The 14,328-nt window shown below is 38.6% G+C and overlaps 1 protein-coding gene across 1 annotated transcript in view; it reads right to left on the bottom strand.

Moving 5' to 3' along the window:
- The window catches only part of TMEM135 (transmembrane protein 135), a 337,564-nt gene that overhangs the window by 41,010 nt on the left and 282,226 nt on the right, over positions 1-14,328 (bottom strand). The gene's annotated exons all lie outside the window — the stretch shown is intronic.

Here is a 14,328-nt window from a genome sequence, read left to right as displayed (position 1 = left end):
ACTATATTGAATCAATTGTCAAATACAAATCTCTGTAAACAGATTCATTATGTGTTTGCTGAGGGAGCATATGGATAATAGTAACTGCTAATGTTTACTGAGTGCTCAGTGGGAATGAAACACTATGCTCATTTACTGCTTCCTCCAGTTGCCATATTCCAGTCTCGTAAGTGGGCAACGAATAGGTCCAAGTCACACAGTTAGCAGGCATCACAAGCTCCTCAAGAAGGTCTGGATCTGTTTTTTACCCTCTCCTCCAGCAGGGGCTGGGTGCAGTAGACAGTTTTCAGCCTGGTGACACATCTCCAGCCATTTTCCTATGGTGGTCAACCTGCCTGAAGCTTTATTAGAAGAAGCTTCCGGCCCTTCCTGACTGGCCACAGTTAAGAGAGGTAAGATACCAAAAAGTGAGGGAAAACAGACCTTAGAGAAATAAAGAGCTAGCGTGCTGGTAGCACGATAGGGAAAAGAAGGGTACAATTGTTCTTCTCTTGGGAAGATGAAAAAAAGGAAATGTGGGTTTCAGTGGTGATGTGAAGGTGCAAGGCTGGGCAGCAGCAGTTATTTCTGCCTTCTAGAGGCTCGGACTCTCCCTCTGGCTCTTCCAGACCTGTGAAGAAAGCAGTTGCACAACTTCTCCAACTAGAAGGAGCCAGTCCAGGAGAGAAGCCCATCCACACAAGGTTCTGGGCCCTCCTGGGCCCGAGACTCCGGGATAAATGACACTTCAGTCCTTATCTTAGATGTGGAAGAATTTAATTTATCTTTGGCAGTCCTAACTTCCCACTATTCTTACTGTCATATTGAGCAGATCGCTTAACTAGTATAAAAGCATTCAAAACAAGACTGAAAAAAATGCCTAATTGAGTGAAACCTTTATAATAAGAGTAATAAAAATATATCCCTGAAGTAGCCCCCAGAAAAACTGTCACTTGACCCATATGAGGAATAAATATGGTCACACTGATATATATATATATATATATATATATATATATATATATATATATATATATATATATATATAAATTTAATTAATTAGAGAAAGAGAGAGAGCATGTACGCAGAGCCCAAGGCTGGGCTCCATACAGGGCTTCGTGTGTGACTCAAACTGACAAACCGTGAGATTATGACCTGAGCCAAAATCAAGAGTTGGAAGTTTAACCAATTGAGCTACCCAGGCGCCCCTGCTTTATGGTTTTTTTCAATTGATTACTCTTATAATCAGGAAGCCCAGTAACCATTTGCCAAATGCTTGCTATGTTACAGAAACTCTTAGGGGCTACCTCTTAGGGACAGGTCAGTGAATGAAACAGATTTCCATCCTTGTGGGGCTTACTCTCTAGCAGGGGAAGAGAGGGAAACAATACATTTAATAAATAATTTAGCACGTTGAAGGCTGTCAGTCGTGTTAAGGATAAAAAAAAAGTAGAGGTGGCCAAATGGGTCTAAGATGCAAAGATGGGGTAGGCCTCCTTGAGAAAGTAACATTTAAACAAATGAAGCACTTTGAAGAAGGTGACTTTGGCCTTCACAAAGCTACAGAAGTCCTAGTTATACCCACACTCCAGGACAAGTATCCAGTGCCTTACATTTATACTATTAAGATGGACCTCTCAAATAGGACTTCTTAGAACAAATTTTTACTTCATTGGGTGCCTGAGTGGTTTGGTTGGAGGAGTGTGTGACTCCTGATCTCAGGGTCATGGGTTCGAGCTCCATGTTGTGTGTAGAGATTACTAAAATTAAAAAAAAAACAAGCAAACAAAACAAAACAAAACCTTTTACTTCAAAATGACCTACATCAAAAAGTAGCAGCAGTTTCTCTCACCAAAAATGTCAAGTTCTGCTCCCACAACTTATAAAACTAGGGTTATATTCCAAATAAAAGCTTCATAGAATACCAAGGCCAGTGGTACATCTGTAGGTCTGAGATCACTCAGAGATATTCCCTTGGTGTTTATTAGAAATAAATCTGTGCAAAGTTTCCAGGAGGTGACAGGGCACACAGAGAATGCTCAGCCAATTTTAATGAAAGTTACCCTCCATTTTTCTAAATCTTCCACAACCACTCCCCTGGGCTCAGGCACATGGCTTTAGGAAAGCTCATGTGGCCCCTGTGAAAAGCTCACATTCAGGATCACTGATACTACCTTAGGCCTACAGTCGACTCCCAGTAAGGAGAAGAATTGCTCTTTTAAAATTGAGAAAGATCCTCTTCCACCCAGAATTGTCTGTAGACATGAGGCACACAATAAATGCTTCCATAAATAATAAATGTTCTGCTTCCAGTAATGGTGGGATAGATATTTCACACACAAAAAAATCCTCCAAATGAAAAAAGCCATCAAAAATGGGGAAAATATGAAAGAAACAACTTCTTGAAGGCATTAGAGAGCCAATTAGAAAATGAATTAATGAGCCAGATCCATAGGTAAGACAAGCCCAGAAAGATGAGCCAAGCATTTGGGGTTGCTTTCACTGAGAGACTATGAGACAGGACAAAGCTTTGACAGCCACAGAGCTCTGTGGTAGTATAAGCTGGAGTGGCCACGTTCCATAGAAGAGGTTGATCTAATAAACTTGAAGATGTGCAATCCCCTAAGCCCCACCCCCAGGTCTATAACCCATGGAAAAGTGTGTGCAGGGCACCGAGACTCATATACAGAAATGTTAACAGTGGCATCTTTATAATAGCCCTACACAAGAAACAACTCCTGTCTATGGTATATTCAGAATACTGTAAAAAATAAAAATAAACAAATTACAGCAACACACAACAATCTAAAGCTGAGAGAAAGAAGCCAGATACCAAAAACAAAACGAACAAAACAAAAGCATCATGCATAATTCCATTCACATAAAATTCAATTCACTAGCCAATGTAATCTCTGCCACTTGGGAATGCATGTTAAGGCATAAGTGACTATAGTAAAAAGGACACTGGCTATGTTTGAGGTAGATAAGCTTAGTGACTGCAAGAGTGTACAAGATCAGCTTCTTGGTGCTGGCAATTTCTTGATCTTGTTGGTGACTACATAATTATTTGTTTTGTGATAAATACTGAACTCAAGTTTTTTGTGGGATTGGAGGTTGTAATGTTGTATATTTCACGAGAGGTTTAAAAAAACCCATTAATGTTGTTGCATGTATCACTAGTTAATTCTTTTTTATTGCTGCATATATTTTATTGTATGCATATACCAAACTTCATCCTTTCACCTACTGGAAGACATTTAGTTTGTATCTACTTTCCAGCAATTGCAAAGAAAGCGGCTCTGAACATTTACACACATGTCTTTAGTATGGATATAGAATTTTGTTTCTCTTAGGTAAATACTTAGGACTGCAATGCCTGACTAAAATGACACTATATGTTTGATTTTTTTAAGAAACTAGCAAATTACTTTCCAAATAAGTTGTTCCATTTTACATTCCCATCAGCTGTAGGTAAGTGTTCAGGCTGGTCCACATCCTTGCCCTCCTTAGTACACATCCTTATTATAGTCAGTCTTTTAGAGTCATTTTAGTGAGTGTGTAGTGGTATCTCAGTCTGGTTTTAATTTGCAAGGATTCTGAGCATGTTTTCATGTGCTAATTTGCCATCCATGTATCCAACTCTACTGCCTATTTAAAAAATCAAATTGTTTACTTGCTATTGAGTTGTAAGCACTTTGAATGTGTTATTCCATGGTCTTCTTACCTCCACTGTTTCTGCTAAGTCAGTTTATAACCTTATTAGGGTTCCCTTGTTAAATGATGCATCTTTTCTCTTGCTGCTTTTAATTTTTTTATTGTCTTTAATTTTCAGCATTTTTACTGTGATGTGTCTATTTGCAGATCTCTTTTGAGTTTATCCAACTAGTTCACTGAACCTCCTGGATGTAGGTTATGGTTTTCCAATAAATTTGGAAAGTTTTTAGCCACTATTTCTTTGAATACCTCTTCTCTCTCTTCTCCTCCTGATACTCCCATTATGTATATATCAGGGCATTGAAGGTGCCCATCTTCCTCAAGGTTCTGTTTATCATTCTTTTTCCTTTCTGTATTCTTTGGCTTGCACAACCCCTGCTGATCTATTTTGAGGTTCACTTAAGTCTTTCTCCCGTCAGTTCAAATCCATTGTTGAGTTTCTCCACTGAATTTTTTATTTCAGTTATCATACTTGTCAACTCTAGAATTTCCGTTTGGTTCTTTTTAAACATTCAACCTCTTTATGGTATTTTCTATTTGATGCTACATTTTCATCATACCTTCCTTTACTTGTTTTAATCAAGCTTTCCTTTACTGTGAACTTACTTGTAATGACTGCTTTGAAATATATTCCCATTAAATCTCACATCTAATTACTCTCACAAGTAGCTTCTGTTGCCCATTTCTTTTCCCCAGGTATACTTCCCTGTTTCCTTGCATGGTTAATAAATTTTCATTGGAAACTGGACATTTTAGATACCTTGTAGCAACTCTGGGTTGGAGGTCTCCCCACCCCCAAGACATATTGTTCTTACTTACTTATTTGTCTAATGACTGGTTGAACTATTTTAGTGAAGTCTATTTCTCTCTCAGCCTCTGTGGTTGCCCTGGGGGAGTGGGGGCTCATATAACTTTGGGTAGCCTTAGTGAACCTGAGATGACAGTAGTGATGGTAAGGTCCCCTTCCGTTTTTCCTTGACTGTGGAGTTGGGAGTAGAGACAATGGCAAGCTTCTTTTGGAATGACACTTTTACTCTTGGAGCTGAGAGCTCAGTGGAGGTGGGGAAGGGCAGTAGCCTGAGGTCCTCTTGGCTTGCTTTTCATAGCATGAAACCATCATCTCACAAGATGGAGAAAAGGCTGTCAGGGCCCCAGTATTCTCAGTATGCTGCACCCAAGGGAGAGCCCTCACTCCATGATGAGGGTTGGATAGAAGAAGAGAGTTCTCACCTCTCAACTGCACTTGGCAGGGACTTCGCCTCAGCATTAGTCAGCTGGGGACAGGATGAAAACCACTGAAGTCCTGCAACTCCTGAAAGAAAGCCTTCTTGCTAGCAGCTGGGGAGTGAAAGAGACTTATATTCTTGGCTGCAGCAGTATGGAGTGGAGTCTCCACAAAGCTGAGCTGGGAGGGAAGTGGGGAGGATATTGGTTCAAATACAACACACTTTTTTTTTTTTTTTTTTTTTTTTTTACTGAAAGTAAGATTCACCTTTCTTACTCAAAGTAAAATTCATCTTCCTTATTAAATTTTCATAGATATTCTTGAAGAAATGGTTCTTCATTTGCGTTTGTTCTTTGGGCCATTTCTAGAGGCTTTAAATGAGTGAATTTTAGCAATGATTTTCACCAGTTTCACTGGAGACTGAGTCAGCAGAGCTGTTCATGCTGTTATGCCAGAAGTCATCTCCCTACTGAGTTTTACAGAATTCTTCATATATTTGGATAAAGCCCTTTAATAACTGTGATTTGCAAACATTTTCTCCTAGTATGTCAACTGTCTTTACATCTCCTTCAAAGTGTCCTTTGAAGAGCCAGTTTTCTATTTTGTTTGTTTTTGTGTTTGCTTTTGCATATGGCTACCCAAATGGTTCGGCACATGTGCTGAAAAGATTATCCTTTCCCCATTGAATTACCATGACATCTTTGTTAAAAATCAATTAACCAAAAATATCTAGGTTGATTTCTGGACTTTGCATTATGTTTGACTGATCTATTTGCCCATCTTTGTATCAGTACATAGAATATTTTGCTTTTGGTAGCTTTATAATGTCTTAAAATCAGATAGTGTAGGTCCCCTTTGTTCTTTTTTGAAGTAGTTTTGGCCATTTTATATATTTTGCCCTTCTATATACATTTTAGAATCAGCTTACAAAAATTATCAATTCTAATAGTTTTTTATAGGTTTCTTAAGATTTTCTACATAAATGAGCATGTTGTCTGCCACTGAAGACAGTTTTTACTTACTGTTTTCTAATTTGGCTTATTTTTCAAGTCTTACTGCAATGGCTAGAACTTCCAGCACAATGACATACGTGTCATGTTGATATTAGAGGGAAAGTATTAATTAATTCATAATTAGGCATGATGTTAACCATAGGGTTTTTTTTTCTCGTGGGTGCCCTTTATTAGAAAATTCCTTTCTATTCCTAGTTTGAAGAGATTTTCCCCTATTCCCAGTTTGCTGAGAGTTATGAGGAGGAGATGGTGAAATTTGTCAAATGCTTTTTCAGTTCTCTTGAGATGATCATTTTTTTTTTTTTCTTTTTTAGCAGACTAGTATGATAAATGACACTGATTTCCCATGTTTGCATTCTTGGGGTAAATTTCACTTGGTCATAATGTGTTCTCTTCTTTATTCACTTACCTAAAATTTTGTTAAAATTTTTTGTCTACATGTTCAGAAGGATGTTGGGCTTTGGTTGTCTTGTCATTTCCTCGCCTGTTTTTGTTATTAGGAAAATGTTGGCCTCATAGAATCAGATGTGAAGTGTTCTCTCTTTAACTTTCTGAAAAAGTGTGTATAGAATTGGTATTATGTCTTCCTTAGATGTTTCGTGGAACTCACCAAGGAACTGAGCTGATCCTAGAGTTTTGCTCGTGGGAAGGCTTTTAACTAAAAATTCTATTTAAAAGACTGCCAGCACTATTCAAATTATCCAGTTCTTCTTGCAGAAGCTTTGTTAGTTTGTATCTTTCAAGGAATTTGTCCAGTGAATCTAAATTGTCAAATTTATTAGCACAAAGTTGTTTATAATACTCACAATTTCTGAAAAATCTGTAGTGATGTCATCCCTCTCATTCCTAATAGTCCTGTGCTGACCTTTTATTTTTTCCAACCCGGCTAAAGGCTTACCATTGCTATTAATTTTTCTCAAAGAAACAGCTTTTAATTTTTCTCTTATTTTTCCATTTTTATTTTGATTTCTGATCTTACTACTTCATTTTTTTTTTATTCAATTTGCTCTTTTTCTGGTTCCTTAAGGTAGAAGTTGAGATCATTGATTTGGGGCGCCTGGGTGGCTCAGTCGGTTAAGCGCCCGACTTTGGCTCAGGTCATGATCTCACGGTCCATGAGTTTGAGCCCCGTGTCGGGCTCTGTGCTGACAGCTCAGAGCCTGGAGCCTGCTTCAGATTCTGTGTCTCCCTCTCTCTCTGACCCTCCCCCGTTCATGCTCTGTCTCTGTCTCAAAAATAAACATTAAAAAATTAAAAAAAAAAAAAAGAGAATCTTCTATATAATACAGGCAACTAGTGTTATAAATTTTCCTCTAAGTATTGCCTTATCTATCTAATAAATGTCAATATATTGTGTTCTCATCTTCATTCAGGTCAAACATTTCTAAACTACTTTTATTTCTTCATCATAAGCATTTTGTTTACTTTCCAAATATTTGGAGATTTTCCAAATATCTGCTATTGATTTTTTAGTTTTTCTTTTGCCAGAGAATATACTTTGTATGATTTGAACCCTTTATTTACTGTAGCTTGTTTTATGGTCCAGAATATGGTCTCTGTAGGAAATATTCTCAACACACATGAAAAAAAAATATATATATATAGTGTTGTTGGGTGATCTATAAAGATCAGTTATGATGGCTGACCATGTTTTTTCAATTTTCTAAATAGTTGTGGATGTTGTCTATATGTCTTACCAATTATTGAAGGTGTTGAAATATCCAACTATATTTATGGGTTGGTTCTTTCTCCAGGAAGATCTATCAGACTTTTCTTCATCTAGAAGTTATGTTATTATGCACATACTTAGGAGTGTAATTTCCTCTTATTGAACTGACACCTTTATCATAAATAACCATCATAATCCTTAATCTTGGTAATATTCTCAAGCTCTGAAATCTACTTTGCTAGTGCTATAGTATATCTGCTTTCTTTAGGTTATTTTATATATATATATATATATAAAACATACCTTTAACTTACCAGTTTTCCTTCAATATTATACAACTTCGTGTATAGAATTCTATACTATGGTAATCCTTCCATCTTCCCCTCCTTAAACTTTTGTGTAATTATTATATTTTACTTTGACATTTTGCGATATTTGCTTTCAGCATTATCTTTTAAAGAGATTTAAAAATAAAAAAGCTTTCCTTTTTATATGTTTATCATATTTTCACTGGTATTATTTCATATCTGATTTTTTAAAACATTTCTTGAACAGTGAGAAATGTAATACTGTACACCTGAAACTAATATAACACTGTATGTTAATTGTATTGAAGAAAAAATAAATACAACATTTCTTGTAATGTAGGTGTGCTGGTGATATATTCACTTTTTGGATGTTTGAAACATTATTTTGCCTCTGTTGTCTGAAAGATATTTTCACTGCATATAGAAGTCTAGGTTGACAGGTTTGTCTGTTCTTTTTACTAATGATATTTGCTCCACTGTCTTCTGTCTTCCATTATTTACAATGAGAAATTTCCTGTCATTTTTATCTGAAATCCTCTGCATGTGCCATATCTTTTTCCCCTCCTTTACATGCTATAGATTTCCTTTTTATCACTGGTTTAAAGCAATTTGATTAAGACGAGCTGTGACGGGATTCTCTTCCTGCTTCTTGTCCTTGGAATTCAGTAAGCTTCCTGGATCTGTGGGTTTCTAATTTTCATCTAATTTTAAAAGGTGGCCATCATGTCCTCAAATGACTTGAGTGAAGATGAAAACACAAAACATTTTTCTGTACCTCTCTCCTCCTCACACCTATCTTGTGTCCCTTGAAGACACTCCATTATATGTACCTCAGGCTGCCTGACAGGTCACTGAAGTTCTTTGGTCCACTTTTTTTTTTTTTTTTTTTTCACTAATGAATGTTTCACTCTAAAGTTTTGGATAGTTTCTGCTGCTAGGTCTTCAATTTCCATAATCTTTTCTTTTGCATCTAATCTACTATTAATCACACTCAGACATTTTATTTTTCATCTCTTACAAGTTATTTTCTGGTCCTTTTCGTTTATTTAAGTTTGTTTATTTATTTTGACAAAGAAAGGGAGGGAGAGAATCCCAAGCAGGCTCTGCACTGTCAGCACAGAACCCTATGGGGGGGCTAGAACTCATGAACCAAGAGATTATGCCCTGAGCCAAAATCAAGAGTGGAACGTTTAACTGACTGAGCCACCCAGGCACCCCTCTGGTCCTTTTTATATCTTGCATGTCTCTACTTAACATGCTCAGCCTTCTCTCTTCTTCCTAACTACCACCTTCTTAAGGATATGACATACAGTTACAATACTCTTTTGTACTCATAGTAATTCTACTATTTGTGTCATTCTGGGTCTGGTGTTTTGTTGTGTGTGTGTGTGTGTGTGTGTGTGTTTCCCCCTTTTCTTATGGGTTGTATTTTCTGGCACTTTGCAGGCTAGCAATTTTATTGGATGCCAAACATTTGGAATTTTACCTTGTTCTATGCTCAGTACATGTTTGTATTCCTATGTTCTTGTACTTTGGTCTAGGAGAGAGTTACTTAGAAACTGCTTGACACTTTTGGGCCTTTAGTCTACGGCTAATTTTGCTCTCCTACTGAAGCAACACTTTTGACTCTCCTATCTGGTGCCCTTTGAATTGCAAAATTTTCCACTCTGGCTAGCAGGAAGGCAAACTATTCATTGCCTTGTGCAGACTTCAATGACTGGCCTCTCTGCTCCTTTCAGAGGAGGCTGGTTCTTTCTCCAGCCTCAGGAGCTTCCTTCCAAGCATACAGAAGTACTCAGCTTCAGTCCCAAGGGGGACCCCTTTTAAAACCTCTGCTTCCTCTCAGCTTGCTCCTCTCTTGTACCCTGCCTTATCAACGTCACCCATTTTGGCCTCTCTGGACTCCCAGGTCTGTTTCTTCACCTCAGGAAGACCTCTGGGCACCATGTGGTGCTCTCTCCCTGAGTTGTAACCTGGAATCTCTCTCTGGATACTAGCTGAGGTGATCACAGGAGTCAACTCATTGATTTTCCTTCCTTCAGGGATCACCACCCTGCAGCGCTTGATGTCCAGTGTCTGAAAACTGTTGTTTTATATACATATTATCAGGATTTTTTTGGTATGTTTTGTTTTGTTTTTTCAAGTGAGAAGGTAATTCCAGTTCTTATTCTTCTATCTGAGCTGCAAGTAAATGTCAAAATTATTTTTGGAGGCATGATTTTTATTACAATTTTATATGATGATTTTTAAAAGAGGGGAGTAAAGATGCCACTTCTTGGCAGGGACTGTTATATTCTGAGAGAAAAGAAAAAGGAAAAAAAACTTAAAACTTTCAACTCTTGGAGATCTGAGCTCCAATTCAGGGAATGCCACCATGGGCAAATCATCAGCCTCTCTGATTCCCAGTTCTCTCATTGGTAAAACAGAACCAATAATATCTACCTCCTAGGCTGTAAGGTTTGAATGTGATATAAACGACCTACCCTGTATCACAGGCACCTCATGCATTTCATTCCCCTTCCTTTCCCCCTAAAAGCATCCAAAGAAGCTATTTGTTAAGGGCCCTGCCTATATTGTTAAGAATGATCCCAAGCCTTTCTCTCTCAAATATTTAAGATCCTCTCTGTTATGGGGAAAAAATAACCCTAATACGTGATTGAAAAGCCAGACATGAAGTGTAATTCTAAGAAAACTGCCTGTGAATTTTTACACTGTGAAAATGAATGGGAAGGAAGAGACTTGTGTCCTGCCCTGTCTACTTCTGGTTTAGATTTGGCAGTTTTTAAAGTGGGGAACAATCCAGAATTCCAGCTCTGTCAGGAAAAAGCAAACAAATGAAACAGATGACAAATCATTTCTCTAAGACCTGAAGCCAAACTGGCTCTAATAGCTGCTGGAATGGTAGTAGGAGCCAATTTCCTGGAGTATTTACAAAATCATTTATAAGGATAATGTTTTCCAGACTTTTACAGGGATGGCTCAGGGTAGGTTTTCAGTCTGCAGACTCCACAAAGTTAGCATGCATTCGGTTGCTGAGACCACCACTTCCCACCCTAACACTCCACCCCACCCCTCAATACAAAGGCCTGGTTTAGGCACAGCCATGGGGGGATAAACTGTGATCTTTGCCCTTCACATATACACACAATCTTTTAAAGGAGCAACAGGTGAGCACACAGCTAATGAGACTCAAATGGAATGGGCTTTGTGGGAAGAATTAGCAAAATGCTTCAGGAAGACAGAGATAAACGATCAGCAAAACCTTCCAAGAGGTGACCGAATATTTCAAGACACATGCAGAAGTGGAGGAGGGGAGGAAAGCAGAGCACATTCTAAATCAAGGGAGGAGAGTATACAATGGGAAATGAATCTGAGGTCTGATCTATATAGGATTGGAATGTGTCGATTAGAAATGTTTTTAGCTGGACATAACAGAATCCTTGACTAAGAGAGCCTTAAGTGATGGAGGTTTGTTTTCTCAATTCTCAGAGTTATGTGGTTACTGGCGTTGGTTCAGTGGCAGAAGAATGTCATCTGGGAGGCAGGTTCCTTCCATTTTTCTGCTCTGACATCTTTAACATAATGGTTTTTCATGTTTGTACTCTTCACCTCGTTATCTGCAAGGTTGTTGCCACAGATTCATATCTCATTAACTAGTTTTCTGAACAAGAGAAAAAGGAGAGCTAAAAAAGCTTTCCTTTAATCAGGGAGGGAAAAATTTCCCAAGAGCTTCCCAGATTTCCCATTACATCTTACTGGCCCAAACTGGATCACATGAGCAGCTTCAGCAAAAAGGATGGAAAAATATCTGGACAAGAAGAAAGGAGTGACATATGAAACACCTAGAAAAAGCATGATCCATCACCTCAGCTGGGCATACTGCTGTCTTAAAATCAGTGCTCCATCAGCAAGGAAGAAGGATTAAACAGCCATTAGGTGAGCAATTAACAACAGCTTGCAATCCATTTTTGAAATTTAATTCGAGTTATATGAGGAGTTCTAGTGGGGGAATAAAAATGCCCGTATGATTTATTTATACCTCTAGTTCTGTAGATTTATTCATCCTGCCTCTTTAGGTCTTTATTTTTTATGTTTATTCATTAAAAAAAATTTTAATGTCTATCTATTTTTGAGAGAGACAGAGTGAGTAGGTGGGAGAGGGGCAGAGAGGGAAACAGAATCCAAAGTAGGCTCCAGGCTCCAGGCTCTGAGCTATCAGCACAAAGTCTGATGTAGGGCTTGAACTTACGAACTGTGAGATCATGACATGAGCTGAAGTTTGGATGCTCAACTGACTGAGCCACTCAGGCACCCCTATGTTTATTCACTTTTGACAGAGACAGAGACAGCGTGTGAATAGGAGAGGGACAGAAAGAGAGGGAGACAAAGAATCTGAAGCAGGCTCCAGGCTCTGAGCTGTCAGCACAGAGCCTGACGCAGGGCCTGAACCCATGAACTGTGAAATCATGACCTGAGGGGAAGTCCCACGCTTAACCAAATGAGCTACCCAGGTGCCCCCTGCCTACTTAAGGTCTTAAGGAAACCCAAATTCCTGAGAATGATATGTTTTAAAATCTGCAGACTCAGATTTAGATGCAACTGAATTTCTTCCTGTAGTTTTGCAGATTTTACCTAACATACAAATTACAGTTCAAAAGGAGGAATTTTAAAACTTTATTCATATAAAACCTCTCTTAATACATTGAACACATTTTCAAAGTACTGTGGAAACAACTGCTGTCAGTCTTAAGCATTACAAGGCCATTCAATCAAGTCATGCCACCAACATTGAATACTTTGAGGAAGCAAAGCACCTTGTTAGTCAATACCTAGTTTGACCGCTGGCCTCCAGTCAGGTTCATACACATGTATATATGTATATACATATATACATATACATATACATATACATATACATATACATATACATATATACATACACATACACATATACATATATATATGTATATACCTACACACACACTCACACACACACATATATATAAAATGCTTGCAGACATGGCCCCTACACTAATAATTCTGAGAAAAATCCCCATTCCTTCTCTTTCATAGACTGTGTCTCTTCACTGTGCCAAGTCTGGTAGTATACACCTGTCTCATGTGTCACTGGAATATGACTCTAGATATTCCCATTTTGAATGAATCCCTCTCTGACTCACTTCTGAGGGGAGAGGAGAGGAAGAAAAGCTATCTCTTTTTCTAACACATTCCACAATATTCCTGCAGGCTCTTCTTTGACCGATGCTTATGTCTCTTCAGTTCTCTCAGAAACAAAAAGGAAAATAAGAACTTTCTTTTTCCTTCAAGAGAACTCAAACTGAAGAAATAAATGTCAAAGATGTGGTAGGACAGCACAGTGCTTGGAAGGTAAGAAATAGGGAAGAGGGGAGACTGAAACGTATGTGTGCAGTTTCCTCTCACCCACTCCTTTTGGCACCCCACCCCATAATGACCAATGACAGGAATACTTCATGCTTTAAACTTTTATGGGCCTTTGGCACCAATCCATCCCAATAACCACAGCATCCTCTTGTGTGACCAAAACAATCTGAAAAGAAAATTCACTTAAGGGGTTGACTGATGACTGAGTCAAGTTTAACAGACACTGGGGAAGCAGGCACCAGAAACTGCCTGGTCCAAATTAAGGGACAGAGGAAAGTAATACTCCTGGATGATTTCAGCCATTATAGGCCCACAGGTCCACTTGTGGAAGGCTGGACCTCCCCAGCCACACAGAGCTGCTGACACTTGTATGTTGTGTGCCAAGACCAGGAAACATCCTATTACCCACAGCTTAGGGTTTTCTTACAAGATTAGAATGTTATGCTTTAGGGTGGGGGCAGGGGAGGTGGGCACTAAACTGAACAAAAAACTGAACAGGCAAAGTACAGGGGCTTGTGAACTGGAGAAAAAGTACAAATTGAACCTGACATCCTGATGCCTCTGCTGTGGACCAGACGAAGTGTGTATGTGGTGTGTGTGTGTGTGTGTGTGCGCGCTATTACAAGGATTTGCAGGTTTGCAAAGACAAAGGATAAAACCCAATACATGATTTCACTTAGGACACATCTGGAGGAACCAGAGGTGGAAAGAAAATGGAGAAAGCAATAGGAAATAGGAAATAAATTCTTGCTTCTTCCATGTAGCCACAGCAAGTCAGGTGATGTCACAGGGTTGTTGAGAAGACATGGACTGTCTTGAATTTAAAGGCCCCACATTCAAAGAAGCACCTCTTTCCACACATGTACAATTATCCTCCATATGTTCTGCCCAAGAAATGCAGAGCTATATCAAAAGTCACTGTCCCTGAAAATGGTTATTCCATTTTTATGATCCCATTACAGCCTCCCCACCTTACCAGCTGCCACCAAAGGGAGCAACAGAGTGTTCACATTCAAG

Source organism: Panthera onca, chromosome D1 (genome assembly GCF_046562875.1).
Source record: "Panthera onca isolate mPanOnc1 chromosome D1, mPanOnc1 haplotype 2, whole genome shotgun sequence".
Lineage (NCBI taxonomy): Eukaryota > Metazoa > Chordata > Mammalia > Carnivora > Felidae > Panthera > Panthera onca.
Note: the sequence above shows the minus strand (reverse complement) of the source record. Positions and strands in the feature narration are given on the sequence as shown.